Here is a 13,645-nt window from a genome sequence, read left to right on the forward strand (position 1 = left end):
AGAGAGGCAAATCTGCGGATGAGCCACTTATTCACTAGGAGTACCGAGTCCTACAGAGAAGCACTCAAAGCCACAGAATCTATTGATTCTCCATCCCTGGGATTCCTGAAATCTAACGATTACCCAGGAACCCAAAGCCATCAGGCAGCCATAATCAAACAGCATAATACCCAAATACAGCTACTAGTACAAATCGCTGAAGATATAAAAGGGATACGAACAGAGTTACAAACAATACGAGAGATCCAGCAGCAAAAGACTGGACCTACTCAGAGTCTTCCAGAAGACTTGATCACCAAATTATCAAATCTAAGCCTAGGATCTTCAGAAAGACCTAAAGAAGCTCAAGGAAGAATCCTTGTGTTCAAGGATCCTATTCAAATCCTCAAGCAAGTTCAACAATGATGACCCGAACCTCTAGGCAAGAAACGTCAACATCTGCCCCTCTCGTCGAGGATCAGATCCGCGATTACAGGAGGAGCCATAGAAGGCTATTCAACGCGCAACAAGCGAAAAGGCGAATCGGGCAAAGACTGCTGGGAGGACCAACCATTTCCCAGCAAGTACTTGAGCAACAAATAAACCCCCAAGTACAACTGAGGCTCTCCATGAGGGAAAGGGCAACAATAGCACCTGCAGAGGTGTTATACCACTCCAGACGTGATGATGCCCACCATCGCGTGTACACACACCGATCGGAAGAAGCCATGTTGGTTACTAACAACCAGGAAGATAGAGCTTTCATTATGGAAGAAAGCTACGATCAATTGTAGAGAAGCCATATGCAATACATCCACTTGGGAATACTACAAGTCAGGGTGCAAACCCTTCACAGACAAGAGGAAGGGACACTAGCACTACTGGTGTTCAGGGACAACAAATGGACAGATGACAGATCCATCATAGCCACCATGGAAGTAGACTTAACTCGAGGCAGCCAACTGGTCTACGTGATCCCAGATATAATGATGACAATTAGGGATTTTTTTCACAATATCCAACTATCAATCCTCGCCAGAGGCTACGACACATGGCGGGATGGTGAAGCAAATCTGCTAATCACACGAGGCATGGTGGGGCGACTTTCAAATACCCCGAATGTCGCCTTCGCGCACGAAATATCAGGGGTGGTGGACTACCTAACAAGCCACGGTGTCCGGGCACTCCCCGGAAGAAGGTACTCCACAGCTGAGCTACGTGGCAGAGACTGGGTTATTCGACCAACCCAGATTATGGTACCAATGCAGCCTGCGGAAATAAGGAGTCGCAACCTTATTGATGGAAGGATATCCATAACCTTCGACACCTACAAAGCTGCATAAACATCCAGCCGAATCAACTATAATAACGCAGACGACGAGGCACTCAGTGATGAAGAAGAGATTCGGAACCACACCATAGCCGTCAGCATTCAACTATCTGACGACAGCGAAGATGGAGCAAATGAATTACGTCAATATCTAAATTCTTATCAGGAAGTTGACGTTTCTGAAGATGGAAGGGAATTACCATACCCTCAAAAATACCAAAAGGAAGTGGTTGCAGCCGGATTGGAAGAAGATCTAGAGATGGAATACCCCCACCTGGCTAGATTATCTTAACGGGTATATGCATCGTCGGCAGTATCAAATTACAGACCACCCACCGACTCAACAATGGGACCAGCCAACTACCCCCCAGCAGTAAACATAGAATCAACAAGCCAGAAGTCGGCGTACGAAGGCTACTCCAGGCAGCCAAGGTTTAAATCAAAAGACCTGTCTGAAGCATGGAATCTCCCGTCAGCATTTCAACAGCAAGGGGCGATGTTCATAATCTCATCCCAACTTGGGATGTTTGAGGAAGTATTTATGAGATGGGAGTCAATAACAAAGAATTTGGTCTCCCTACAAGGATTTACCGATCCCCAAGCCAAAATGGAGTTTATCGAAAATCTGCTTGGTGAAGCAGAAAAACTAGCATGGATCCAATGGCGGATGGCGTACCCTGAAGAATACCAGTTATTAATGGCCAACGCGGATGGTTCAGGAGGAACACAAAACATCCTCTCACAACTGAGGACAATTTTTATTTTAGAAGACCCCTTCCAAGGATCCACCACAGCACAAGAAGAGGCCTACCGGGACCTTGAAAGGTTATCATGCACAAACCTCAAACATATTATCCAATTCCTGAATGACTATATGAGGCTTGCATCAAAAACAGGAAGGCTATTCACAAGCCCAGAACTCTCAGAGAAATTATGGTCTAAAATGCCTGGAGAACTAGGCAAAAGGATCAAGGAGGCATTCGAAACGAAATACAGGGGAAACACAATAGGGGTAATCCCAAGAGTATTATTTTCCTATAAATACCTAGAGGCAGAATGCAAGGACGCGACTTTCAGAAGGGCCCTTAAAGATCTATCCTTTTGCAGCGAAATTCCCATTCCAGGATACTACAATAAACCAGAAAGAAGGTATGGCGTAAGGAGATCAACAACCTACAAAGGAAAACCACACTCCTCCCATGCTAGAATTGAGAAAAGGAAGCACTTGATTAGAAACAAGAAGTGCAAATGCTACTTATGCGGGGAAGAAGGGCACTTTGCAAGGGAATGCCCCAATGATCGCAAAAATATTAAAAGGGAAGCCATGTTCGGACAGCTTGACCTCCCAGATGATTATGAAATCCTATCAGTACAAGAAGGAGAGAATCAAAGTGATGCAATTTACTCCATCTCTGAGGGAGAAGACGTGGAAAGTCTACAGCATGGTATCCATTCCTTTACTCATAGAATATTTGCCCTCATTGAAGATAGCAGAACCTGGTGGATCGGGCCTGACACGGGATATAGGGCCCGGGTACAAGTCTCCCAAACACAAGCCGAATGCAAACATATATGGGAAATTAACACGGAACTACCAGCCAGCATGGAAATATATAATTGCTACAAAAGGACATCCCAAAGGAGGCATAGGAGGCACTGCCCTCTATGTGAAATTACTTCATGCGGAATGTGCAGCATCTATTATTTCAACAAAAGAACCCCAGTAATGACCGAGGAACCACCAAGGTAAGAGCCCAAGAATTTGCTTCAACAACAGCAAGATTACATTAACCATTGTGAAGCAGAAATCAGAAGACTGAAGATGGCTGTAGAATCTGAACAACAGAAGGCAAAGGAATTAGAAGAAATACAAATACAAGCCATAGCAACTGCCCAAGAAAACCTCCGGTTACAGCATGAGATATGCGAATGAAAGAAAAAGTATGATCAGCTGGAAGGAGAGGCAATGGAAATTGATCGACTAAGGTTAGAGAAAGCTGATTTACTAAAAGAAATGCAAAAGCTAAGGACAAAAGAAGCGGAGGAAAGTGAAGAAAATGTTTGTCCTACTGGCCGAAGAAACACAGAAGGCTTTATCTATAGAAACAAAGGAAACAGGAGGATCCAGAAAAGCCAAAAACATGCTCTTCAACCTAGAGGTACGAATTGAAATCCCAAGTATCCCCTCCTTTAAGATAAATACCATATTAGACACAGGAGCCACGACCTGCTGCATAGATGAAAATTCCATACCAAAAGCAGCAATGGAGGAAAATCCCTACATTGTACATTTCAGCGGGATAACATCCAAGACAACGGCCAACAAAAAACTAAAAGGTGGCAAAATGACTATAGGGGATAACACATTCAGGATCCCCTATACATATGCTTTCACAATGAAGCTGGGAGACGATATCCAAATGATAATAGGGTGCAACTTCATACGGGCCATGCAAGGAGGAGTAAGGATAGAAGGCAACACCGTTACTTTCTACAAAAATCTTACTACAGTCAATACGCTACCCTATGTCCCAGTATCAGCAGCAATAGAAGAACTGGATCTTGAAGAGGATGAGTATATCCAGATCCAGGAGTCTGTCCTCTTCTCCGCAGCTCAGCAAGGCAGTAACCTGATCAAAGAAAGGTTCGAAGGCCTCTTGAATCAGCTGAAGGCCCAGGGATACATAGGGGAAGACCCCCTAAAACACTGGGAAAAGAACAAAATTATATGCAAACTAGAGATTAAAAACCCAGACTTCGTAGTAGAAGACAAGCCCCTTAAGCATCTTACACCACGAGCAAAGGAGGCTTTCTCTAAACACATAGACGCCCTTCTAAAGATTGGAGTAATAAGGCCAAACAAGAGCAGACATCGCACAACTGCCATAATAGTCAACTCCGGAACAACAATAGACCCACGACACCGGAGTGGAGAAAAAGGGCAAGGAAAGGATGGTATTCAATTACAAAAGGCTGAATGACATCACGGAAAAGGACCAGTATAGCCTACCAGGGATAAACACCATCCTACGAAAGGTCAGTAATAGCAAAATCTACTCAAAATTTGACCTCAAATCAGGATTTCACCAGGTAGCCATGCATCCTGACTCAATTGAGTGGACCACCTTTTGGGTTCCCGACGGACTATATGAATGGCTAGCAATGCCATTCGGATTAAAAAATGCACCCGCAGTATTTCAGAGAAAAATGGACGAATGTTTCAAAGGTACGAGAGAATTTATCGCAATATACATTGACGATATTCTAGTATTCTCGAAAAACGAGAAAGACCACGCCAGGCACCTGGCCCAAAAGTTGGAAATCTGTCAGAAACATGGCCTGGTACTAAGCCCATCAAAGATGAAGGTGGCGGTCAAAGAGATAGAATTCCTTGGGGCAATCTTGGGAAACTCAAAAATTAAGCTACAGCCCCACATCATCAAAAGAATCACAGAGTTCCAAGAGGAAAATCTCATCACAAAGAAAGGTCTAAGATCGTGGCTAGGCATACTAAATTACGCCCGTAATTATATCCCTAATCTAGGAAAACTCCTGGGACCACTCTATGCCAAAACAAGCCCGACTAGTGAGAAGAGGCTTAACGAGCAAGACTGGGAGCTGATCCGAAAGATCAAAAGTTTGGTTAAAAATCTTCCAAACCTGGAAGTACCACCAGAGGAATGTTTTATAATTCTAGAAACGGATGGCTGCATGGAAGGATGGGGGGGGATCTGCAAGTGGAAGAAAATGAAGAACGACTCCCGGAATACTGAGAAAATCTGTGCCTACGCAAGTGGAAAATTCAACCCCATGAAGTCCACTATTGATGCAGAAATGCATGCAGTAATGAAGACTTTGGAAAGCCTGAAGATCTACTTTCTGGATAAGGAGGAAGTCATAATCAGGACAGACTGTCAAGCCATCATAAGCTTCTTCAACAAGTCTGCCCAGAACAAACCTTCTAGGGTCCAGTGGATGGCCTTCGTCGACTATATAACCGGATGCGGCGTTGAAGTGCAATTCGAGCACATCGAAGGAACCAGTAACATTCTCGCCGATTCCCTATCTAGACTAATAAATATTCTAGTCGCAGGATGGCCGGACGAGCAAGCAATCCTAATGCTGGAGGCTACCAAGGAGGTCCAAGCGAGACCAAGCCCAAGAGCTGCAGCCTACCTCAACCAATTCCTGACGACCTGGCAGAACAATACCTACAAGGGATCGCCAAGCTCAGGGCTGGATTCCGAACAGGAATCCCCCTTCGAGATCTCGAAACAGTTGAAAAAGAGCTCAAAATTATTCAAAGAGAGGCCGCCCGACAAGCCTGCGTCACACTACGGTGCCTCCTCAGCATCCACTCAGCAAAGACGGAAGAATACCAAAGGAGGAGTGGAGGAAAAGACAACTGGTACAATGACTGGCTACCAGCTGTCCTTCAGCAGCAGCAGCAATTAGAAAGGGCCCTCACACTAACACAAGATGCTGCCCATAGGCTGGAAAGCTTCAACTTTTAATAGTTATGGCATTTTTAGGTCACTAGCTGTCGCACTGAGCCCCGGGGAGCCGTGCAAAGTTTGGAGTATAGCGTCGGCGTTCTTCGCCTTTTAAGAAATCTGGAGTCTAACGTCGGCGCCCACAGAAGGGCGCCCTTGGTTTTTAAAGGGAACGGCTGGACAAAGGGTGTCGATGGGGACCAGAGATCACCCGACCCTATGCCTTCAGTTCTCTATATAAACAACTGCATCTCTCATTGCATAACACACAGAAAAAAATCTGAAGTTCTACTTTGAGAAGTCTTTCCAAGGTTTTAATCCAGAGTCTGTAAGTTTCTTACTAGTTCTTAATACATATCTCTGCTTTTAAATCTTGAAGCATGCTTTCCTCTTGATGGTATCAAATTACAGACCACCCACCGACTCAACAATGGGACCAGCCAACTACCCCCCAACAGTAAACATAGAATCAACAAGCCAGAAGCCTGCGTACGAAGGCTACTCCAGGCAGCCAAGGTTTAAATCAAAAGACCTGTCTGAAGCATGGAATCTCCCGTCAGCATTTCAACAGCAAGGGGCGATGTTCATAATCCCATCCCAACTTGGGATGTTTGAGGAAGTATTTATGAGATGGGAGTCAATAACAAAGAATTTGGTCTCCCTACAAGGATTCACCGATCCCCAAGCCAAAATGGAGTTTATCGAAAATCTGCTTGGTGAAGTAGAAAAACTAGCATAGATCCAATGGCGGATGGCGTACCCTGAAGAATACCAGTTATTAATGGCCAACACGGATGGTTCAGGAGGAACACAAAACATCCTCTCACAACTGAGGGCAATTTTTATTTTAGAAGACCCCTTCCAAGGATCCACCACAGCACAAGAAGAGGCCTACCGGGACCTTGAAAGGTTATCATGCACAAACCTCAAACATATTATCCAATTTCTGAATGACTATATGAGGCTTGCATCAAAAATAGGAAGGCTATTCACAAGCCCAGAACTCTCAGAGAAATTATGGTCTAAAATGCCTGGAGAACTAGGCAAAAGGATCAAGGAGGCATTCGAAACGAAATACAGGGGAAACACAATAGGGGTAATCCCAAGAGTATTATTTTCCGACAAATACCTAGAGGCAGAATGCAAGGACGCGGCTTTCAGAAGGGCCCTTAAAGATCTATCCTTTTGCAGCGAAATTCCCATTCCAGGATACTACAATAAACCAGAAAGAAGGTATGGCGTAAGGAGATCAACAACCTACAAAGGAAAACCACACTCCTCCCATGCTAGAATTGAGAAAAGGAAGCACTTGATTAGAAACAAGAAGTGCAAATGCTACCTATGCGGGGAAGAAGGGCACTTTGCAAGGGAATGCCCCAATGATCGCAAAAATATTAAAAGGGTAGCCATGTTCGAACAGCTTGACCTCCCAGATGATTATGAAATCCTATCAGTACAAGAAGGAGAGAATCAAAGTGATGCAATTTACTCCATCTCTGAGGGAGAAGACGTGGAAAGTCTACAGCATGGTATCCATTCCTTTACTCATAGAATATTTGCCCTCATTGAAGATAGCAGAACCTGGTGGATCGGGCCTGACACGGGATATAGGGCCCGGGTGCAAGTCTCCCAAACACAAGCCGAATGCAAACATATATGGGAAATTAACACGGAACTACCAGCCAGCATGGAAATATGTAATTGCTGCAAAAGGACATCCCAAAGGAGGCATAGGAGGCACTGCCCTCTATGTGAAATTACTTCATACGGAATGTGCAGCATCTATTATTTCAACAAAAGAACCCCAGTAATGACCGTGGAACCACCAAGGTATGAGCCCAAGAATTTGTTTCAACAACAACAAGATTACATTAACCATTGTGAAGCAGAAATCAGAAGACTGAAGATGGCTGTAGAATCTGAACAACAGAAGGCAAAGGAATTAGAAGAAATACAAATACAAGCCATAGCAACTGCCCAAGAAAACCTCCGGTTACAGCATGAGATATGCGAATGGAAGAAAAAGTATGATCAGCTGGAAGGAGAGGCAATGGAAATTGATCGACTAAGGTTAGAGAAAGCTGATTTACTAAAAGAAATGCAAAAGTTTAGGACAAAAGAAGCGGAGGAAAGTGAAGAAATGTTCGTCCTACTGGTCGAAGAAACACAGAAGGCTTTATCTATAGAAACAAAGGAAACAGGAGGATCCAGAAAAGCCAAAAACATGCTCTTCAACCTAGAGGTACGAATTGAAATCCCAAGTATCCCCTCCTTTAAGATAAATGCCATATTAGACACAGGAGCCACGACCTGCTGCATAGATGAAAATTCCATACCAAAAGCAGCAATGGAGGAAAATCCCTACATTGTACATTTCAGCGGGATAACATCCAAGACAACGGCCAACAAAAAACTAAAAGGTGGCAAAATGACTATAGGGGATAACACATTCAGGATCCCCTATACATATGCTTTCACAATGAAGCTGGGAGACGATATCCAAATGATAATAGGGTGCAACTTCATACGGGCCATGCAAGGAGGAGTAAGGATAGAAGGCAACACCGTTACTTTCTACAAAAATCTTACTACAGTCAATACGCTACCCTATGTCCCAGTATCAGCAGCAATAGAAGAACTGGATCTTGAAGAGGATGAGTATATCCAGATCCAGGAGTCTGTCCTCTTCTCCGCAGCTTAGCAAAGCAGTAACCTGATCAAAGAAATGTTCGAAGGCCTACTGAATCAGCTGAAGGCCCAGGGATACATAGGGGAAGACCCCCTAAAACACTGGGAAAAGGACAAAATTATATGCAAACTAGAGATTAAAAACCCAAACTTCGTAGTAAAAGACAAGCCCCTTAAGCATCTTACACCACGAGCAAAGGAGGCTTTCTCTAAACACATAGATGCCCTTCTAAAGATTGGAGTAATAAGGCCAAGCAAGAGCAGACATCGCACAACTGCCATAATAGTCAACTCCGGAACAACAATAGACCCAGACACCGGAGTGGAGAAAAAGGGCAAGGAAAGGATGGTATTCAATTACAAAAGGCTGAATGACATCACGGAAAAGGACCAGTATAGCCTACCAGGGATAAACACCATCCTACGAAAGGTCAGTAATAGCAAAATCTACTCAAAATTTGACCTCAAATCAGGATTTCACCAGGTAGCCATGCATCCTGACTCAATTGAGTGGACCGCCTTTTGGGTTCCCGACGGACTATATGAATGGCCAGCAATGCCATTCGGATTAAAAAACGCACCCGCAGTATTTCAGAGAAAAATGGACGAATGTTTCAAAGGTACGGGAGAATTTATCGCAATATACATTGACGATATTCTAGTATTCTCGAAAAACGAGAAAGACCACGCCAGGCACCTGGCCCAAATGTTGGAAATCTGTCAGAAACATGGCCTGGTACTAAGCCCATCAAAGATGAAGGTGGCGGTCAAAGAGATAGAATTCCTTGGGGCAATCTTGGGAAACTCAAAAATTAAGCTACAGCCCCACATCATCAAAAGAATCACAGAGTACCAAGAGGAAAATCTCACCACAAAGAAAGGTCTAAGATCGTGGCTAGGCATACTAAATTACACCCGTAATTATATCCCTAATCTGGGAAAACCCCTGGGACCACTCTATGCCAAAACAAGCCCGACTGGTGATAAGAGGCTTAACGAGCAAGACTGGGAGCTGATCCGAAAGATCAAAAGTTTGGTTAAAAATCTTCCAGACCTGGAAGTACCACCAGAGAAATGTTTTATCATTCTAGAAACGGATGGCTGCATGGAAGGATGGGGGGGATCTGCAAGTGGAAGAAAATGAAGAACGACCAACGACCCCCGGAATACTGAGAAAATCTATGCCTACGCAAGTGGAAAATTCAACCCCATCAAGTACTTTGCAGAGGTGTTAGTACTTTGCTCGGAATTCACCACAGCACAAGACTCTATTTCTGCATTACTACTTTGACAAGCCTGCTCTAGTAACCATTGTGAAAGCTCGAATTATGGTACCAATTCGAGCTTGACACAGAAGACATTACTGGAGAGCCTATGGTATCAGAGCTTAATCTGTTGGTAGCAGCCCACAGGTGGTCCCAATGATCGAATAGCAGCACAAGACTCAATAGTGCTCTCTGCTCGAAATTGTCCACCATAGAGTGGGGTTGGTATCAGCCCAACATAGTGGATGCTGGCCAGTAGAGTGGAAATAGTGGTTCTAAAACACAAGACCACTATTTCTTGTGTTGGAAATACCGTAGACTATAGACTATTTCTTGACAAAATAGTGCACTAATAGACTATGGTATTGAGTCTATGGTTTGATACCATAGTGCATACCAAATAGACTATCTTGTGTTTGATACCATAGTTTGATACCACAGTCTATTAGACCATACACTAATAGACACTATATACCATACACTATAGTATGGTATGATACTATAGTGTATGGTCTATTTTAAAATAGTGTATCTTTTAAAATAGTGTATGGTCCATACACTATCTTGCAGTAATACAGATAGTGTATGGTATGGTTTGTCAAAATAGACCATACAGACTATCAAAATGGTATGTATAGTCTGTATAGCTATTTTGATATGGTCTATCAAAAGTGCATACCATTTTGCATACTACGGTCTATCAAACCATACACTAATAGACCATAGTATATAACAAAAGTCTATCAAATGGTATGATAGACCATAGTCTATAGTGCATAACATTTATGAAGTTATAGACCATAGTATATAACACTTTTGTTATATTGCACCGAAGTATGGTTTGATATGGTCTATCATTTTTATAGACCATAGTATAGTCTGTATACCATTTATGAAGTCTATAACACTTTTGATATGGTCTATCAAAATGGTATGATACACAAAATAGACTATAGTGCATATCATTTTGATATACAAACTATTATGCAATTTTGACAGACCATACACAAAATAAACCATACACTATAGTCTCTGATATGCAATATAAACCTCACTCTTTCCTGCATGAAAGGGCACCGAAAAGCTTGCTTTAATCTTGAGTATTTGAGGGCTTAAAAGTGTTATAAAGGCTAGAGTTCTTCTCCCTCTTTCTTTCTAAGTGTTGATCATTCAAAGAGGAGTGAAAACTTACAAGGGTTGTCTCCTAAGCCTGTCAAAAGGAGAAAAACTGTAAAAGGGTGGTTGGCCTTCGCCTATTGAAGGAAGGCCTCTGGTGGACGTTAGTGATCTCGTCGGAGGAGGAAGCCAAAAGTGGATGTAGGTCAAGTTTGACCGAACCTCTCTAAATCTCGGTTTGCATTTACTTTCTGCTATTTATCTTAACTGCAAACTGCCTTCATTGCTTTATATCAACTACACTTTCGTATACTTTCAATTTAAAGATCTTTCCGAAATGGTTTTCGACGAAATCAGATTTTAACCAATGAAAGTTTTCCGCTGCACTAATTCACCCCTGCCCCCTCTTAATGCACTCTTGATCCTAACAAATCCTTCCACCAAACAGATGACTTCCTTCATCGTCATTTGTTCCTTCATCTTCTCCTTCTTCCTCTTCAAGTCTTTGATACACACGACCTACAATGTGTCAATACATCAGTACCAACTAGAGATCGATATATATCGGTTTGGCCAAAGTCTATAGTGATCAGACAACAGTCATTATTTACAAGATTTGCATAAATAGAATGGAGCTCTAAATACATGATGATGATTAGGCTACACCAATTGTGGCATATTCCATAAGTGAACTAAGAACAGCATATGATTCATTTACCAAAAGTCATCTATTCAAAAATTTAAAGAAACATTTTTGTTTGTGAATAATTAAGATAATATGGACATGTTCTAAAAAGTCCTATAGATGAGACAATTAGTATTAGTGATGTGAAGAGAGAAAAGGCGAACTAAAACAAATCTTAGTAGAAACTATAAATATATATTTGAATGCTCTTGATTTAATCAAGGATATTTTGTATAGCTCAATGACCGAAAAGGATTTACATAGCTGACCCTACATAGTTGGGACTCAATAAAATTTATGACTTGTTCCTATTGTTGTCATTAACATCTATTCAAAATATTGAGTTCAAAAAACAATATTTAGATGTGACTTAACAATGGAATTTAACTTCAAATAACTTGGACAATTGTCATCATGCTTATAGTCCTACATGTGTGCAGTCAAAAAGAGACCATACATACTAATGCTTTACATCATATTCATCTAAACGATGATCTGTTAACCAAATATTACGTTCTTGTGATCTGTTTTGCTAAAACTCGAAGAATAGTTCTGATATGAAAATAGTAGAAGGCTACAACATGGCTAATTAGATTTCAAGCTAACAAAACCTAACAAGTTCTTAGCAATAAACAGAGAAAGCAAATAGAATATAGCAGGTCTCATAAGATTACAAATAAAACAAAATAACATTTTCTTCATAGTAGAAAAATAACAACAGAAAAGATCAGAAGAAATACCGTCAACATCCATGTTGCATTCTCAACCTCATGTGGATTTGATTTCACATATCTATGGTTGAAGGTGCTTCCATTGTGCATGTCAACCTTGTGATCATCTTTTAGATGAGTTACCAAATAAGGAATGTCACCTATAATCGTGCATTCGGATCCAGCATAGGGGCAATTGTAGGGTCTAAATGTGCATTGTGATTCATGTTTCAGTTTACAATAGTATGGATATATACCCAAACAACCAAAGCTTTGGTATTTGCAGGGCAATTCAAGAGAAGCTGCAACCTTCTCCAATGCAAGACATCTTATGTTGCCTAACTCATGACTACAAGTGGGGCATCGATTGTGAACACTAGGTTTGCATCCAGCCAGAACATAACGTATGGCCATTTGAGCACTGTGTACAAACAAGGAAGATACTGTGAAAAGAAATTCCATGTGCCAGATCATTTCAATTTCATTGTAGCTCAAGTGCCATGCTTGTCTTTAAATTTGCAATACTACTTAAAATGAAAACCAGGAATAAGATAATTGTAAAGATTAGGAGAAAAACAAAATACTGTAGAGGAAAAAAGTTGTTGACAATAGTCAGCATCTTACACATCCACTAGTCACAGTAAGTTTCAGCAAATAAACATGAATGCTGAGTATGCCTGTAGACAAGTGACATTCATGAGAATTGAGAAGCACTATGGAAGCAAGAAGCAAAGGAGAAAAATGATCTCACGAATTGCATATTTACAATTAAAAGTTATGTTCGTATATAAATAAAAGAACATACTTGAATTATTATGAAACCCTATCTGCTCTTAGGAAGCCAACATATATAACTCACCAGTAGAGTCTTGGGAGGTCATCTCATGCATAGATCATTTCATGACTTGAACCATTTACAAATCTTAAGAGGATATTCTAGGTATGTTTATACCTTAGAAACAAAACCAAAACAGTCTAACATTTCTAAATCAACTCCATCTCTTAACTCAACCAATTTCTCCAAACGCTAACTGTCACAGACTTAGTTATAATTGTTTAAGTCGTGAGGCACCCTTGCGGCAAAGACACAAACTTAGCTTGAGTTGCCTAAGTCGCGAAGCACCCTCCCGCCAACTTCTCGGACTTAGCTAGGATTGCCAAAGTTATGACATGCCCTTGCGATATACGTCTGCAAAGGGTCAGCCAATTTGTAACCTCACTCAGGTCCCGAAGGACCTATAAAAGAGAAAGTTACGAGCACCTTACGTGCATAAGAGAAAAGAGGGGAAGGAGGAAAACAATAACTTTAGAAGGTAGAACGAACAGTTGCAAGTCCACAAACAACTGCTCACCGGGTGCCGGGAGCGAAGGCAAGTTCC

At 41.8% G+C, this 13,645-nt stretch overlaps 1 pseudogene; it reads right to left on the minus strand.

Moving 5' to 3' along the window:
- Positions 1–13,645, minus strand: part of LOC135594861 (E3 ubiquitin-protein ligase DIS1-like) — a 72,687-nt pseudogene that overhangs the window by 46,669 nt on the left and 12,373 nt on the right.

Source organism: Musa acuminata, chromosome BXJ1-10 (genome assembly GCF_036884655.1).
Source record: "Musa acuminata AAA Group cultivar baxijiao chromosome BXJ1-10, Cavendish_Baxijiao_AAA, whole genome shotgun sequence".
Classification (NCBI taxonomy): Eukaryota; Viridiplantae; Streptophyta; class Magnoliopsida; order Zingiberales; family Musaceae; genus Musa; species Musa acuminata.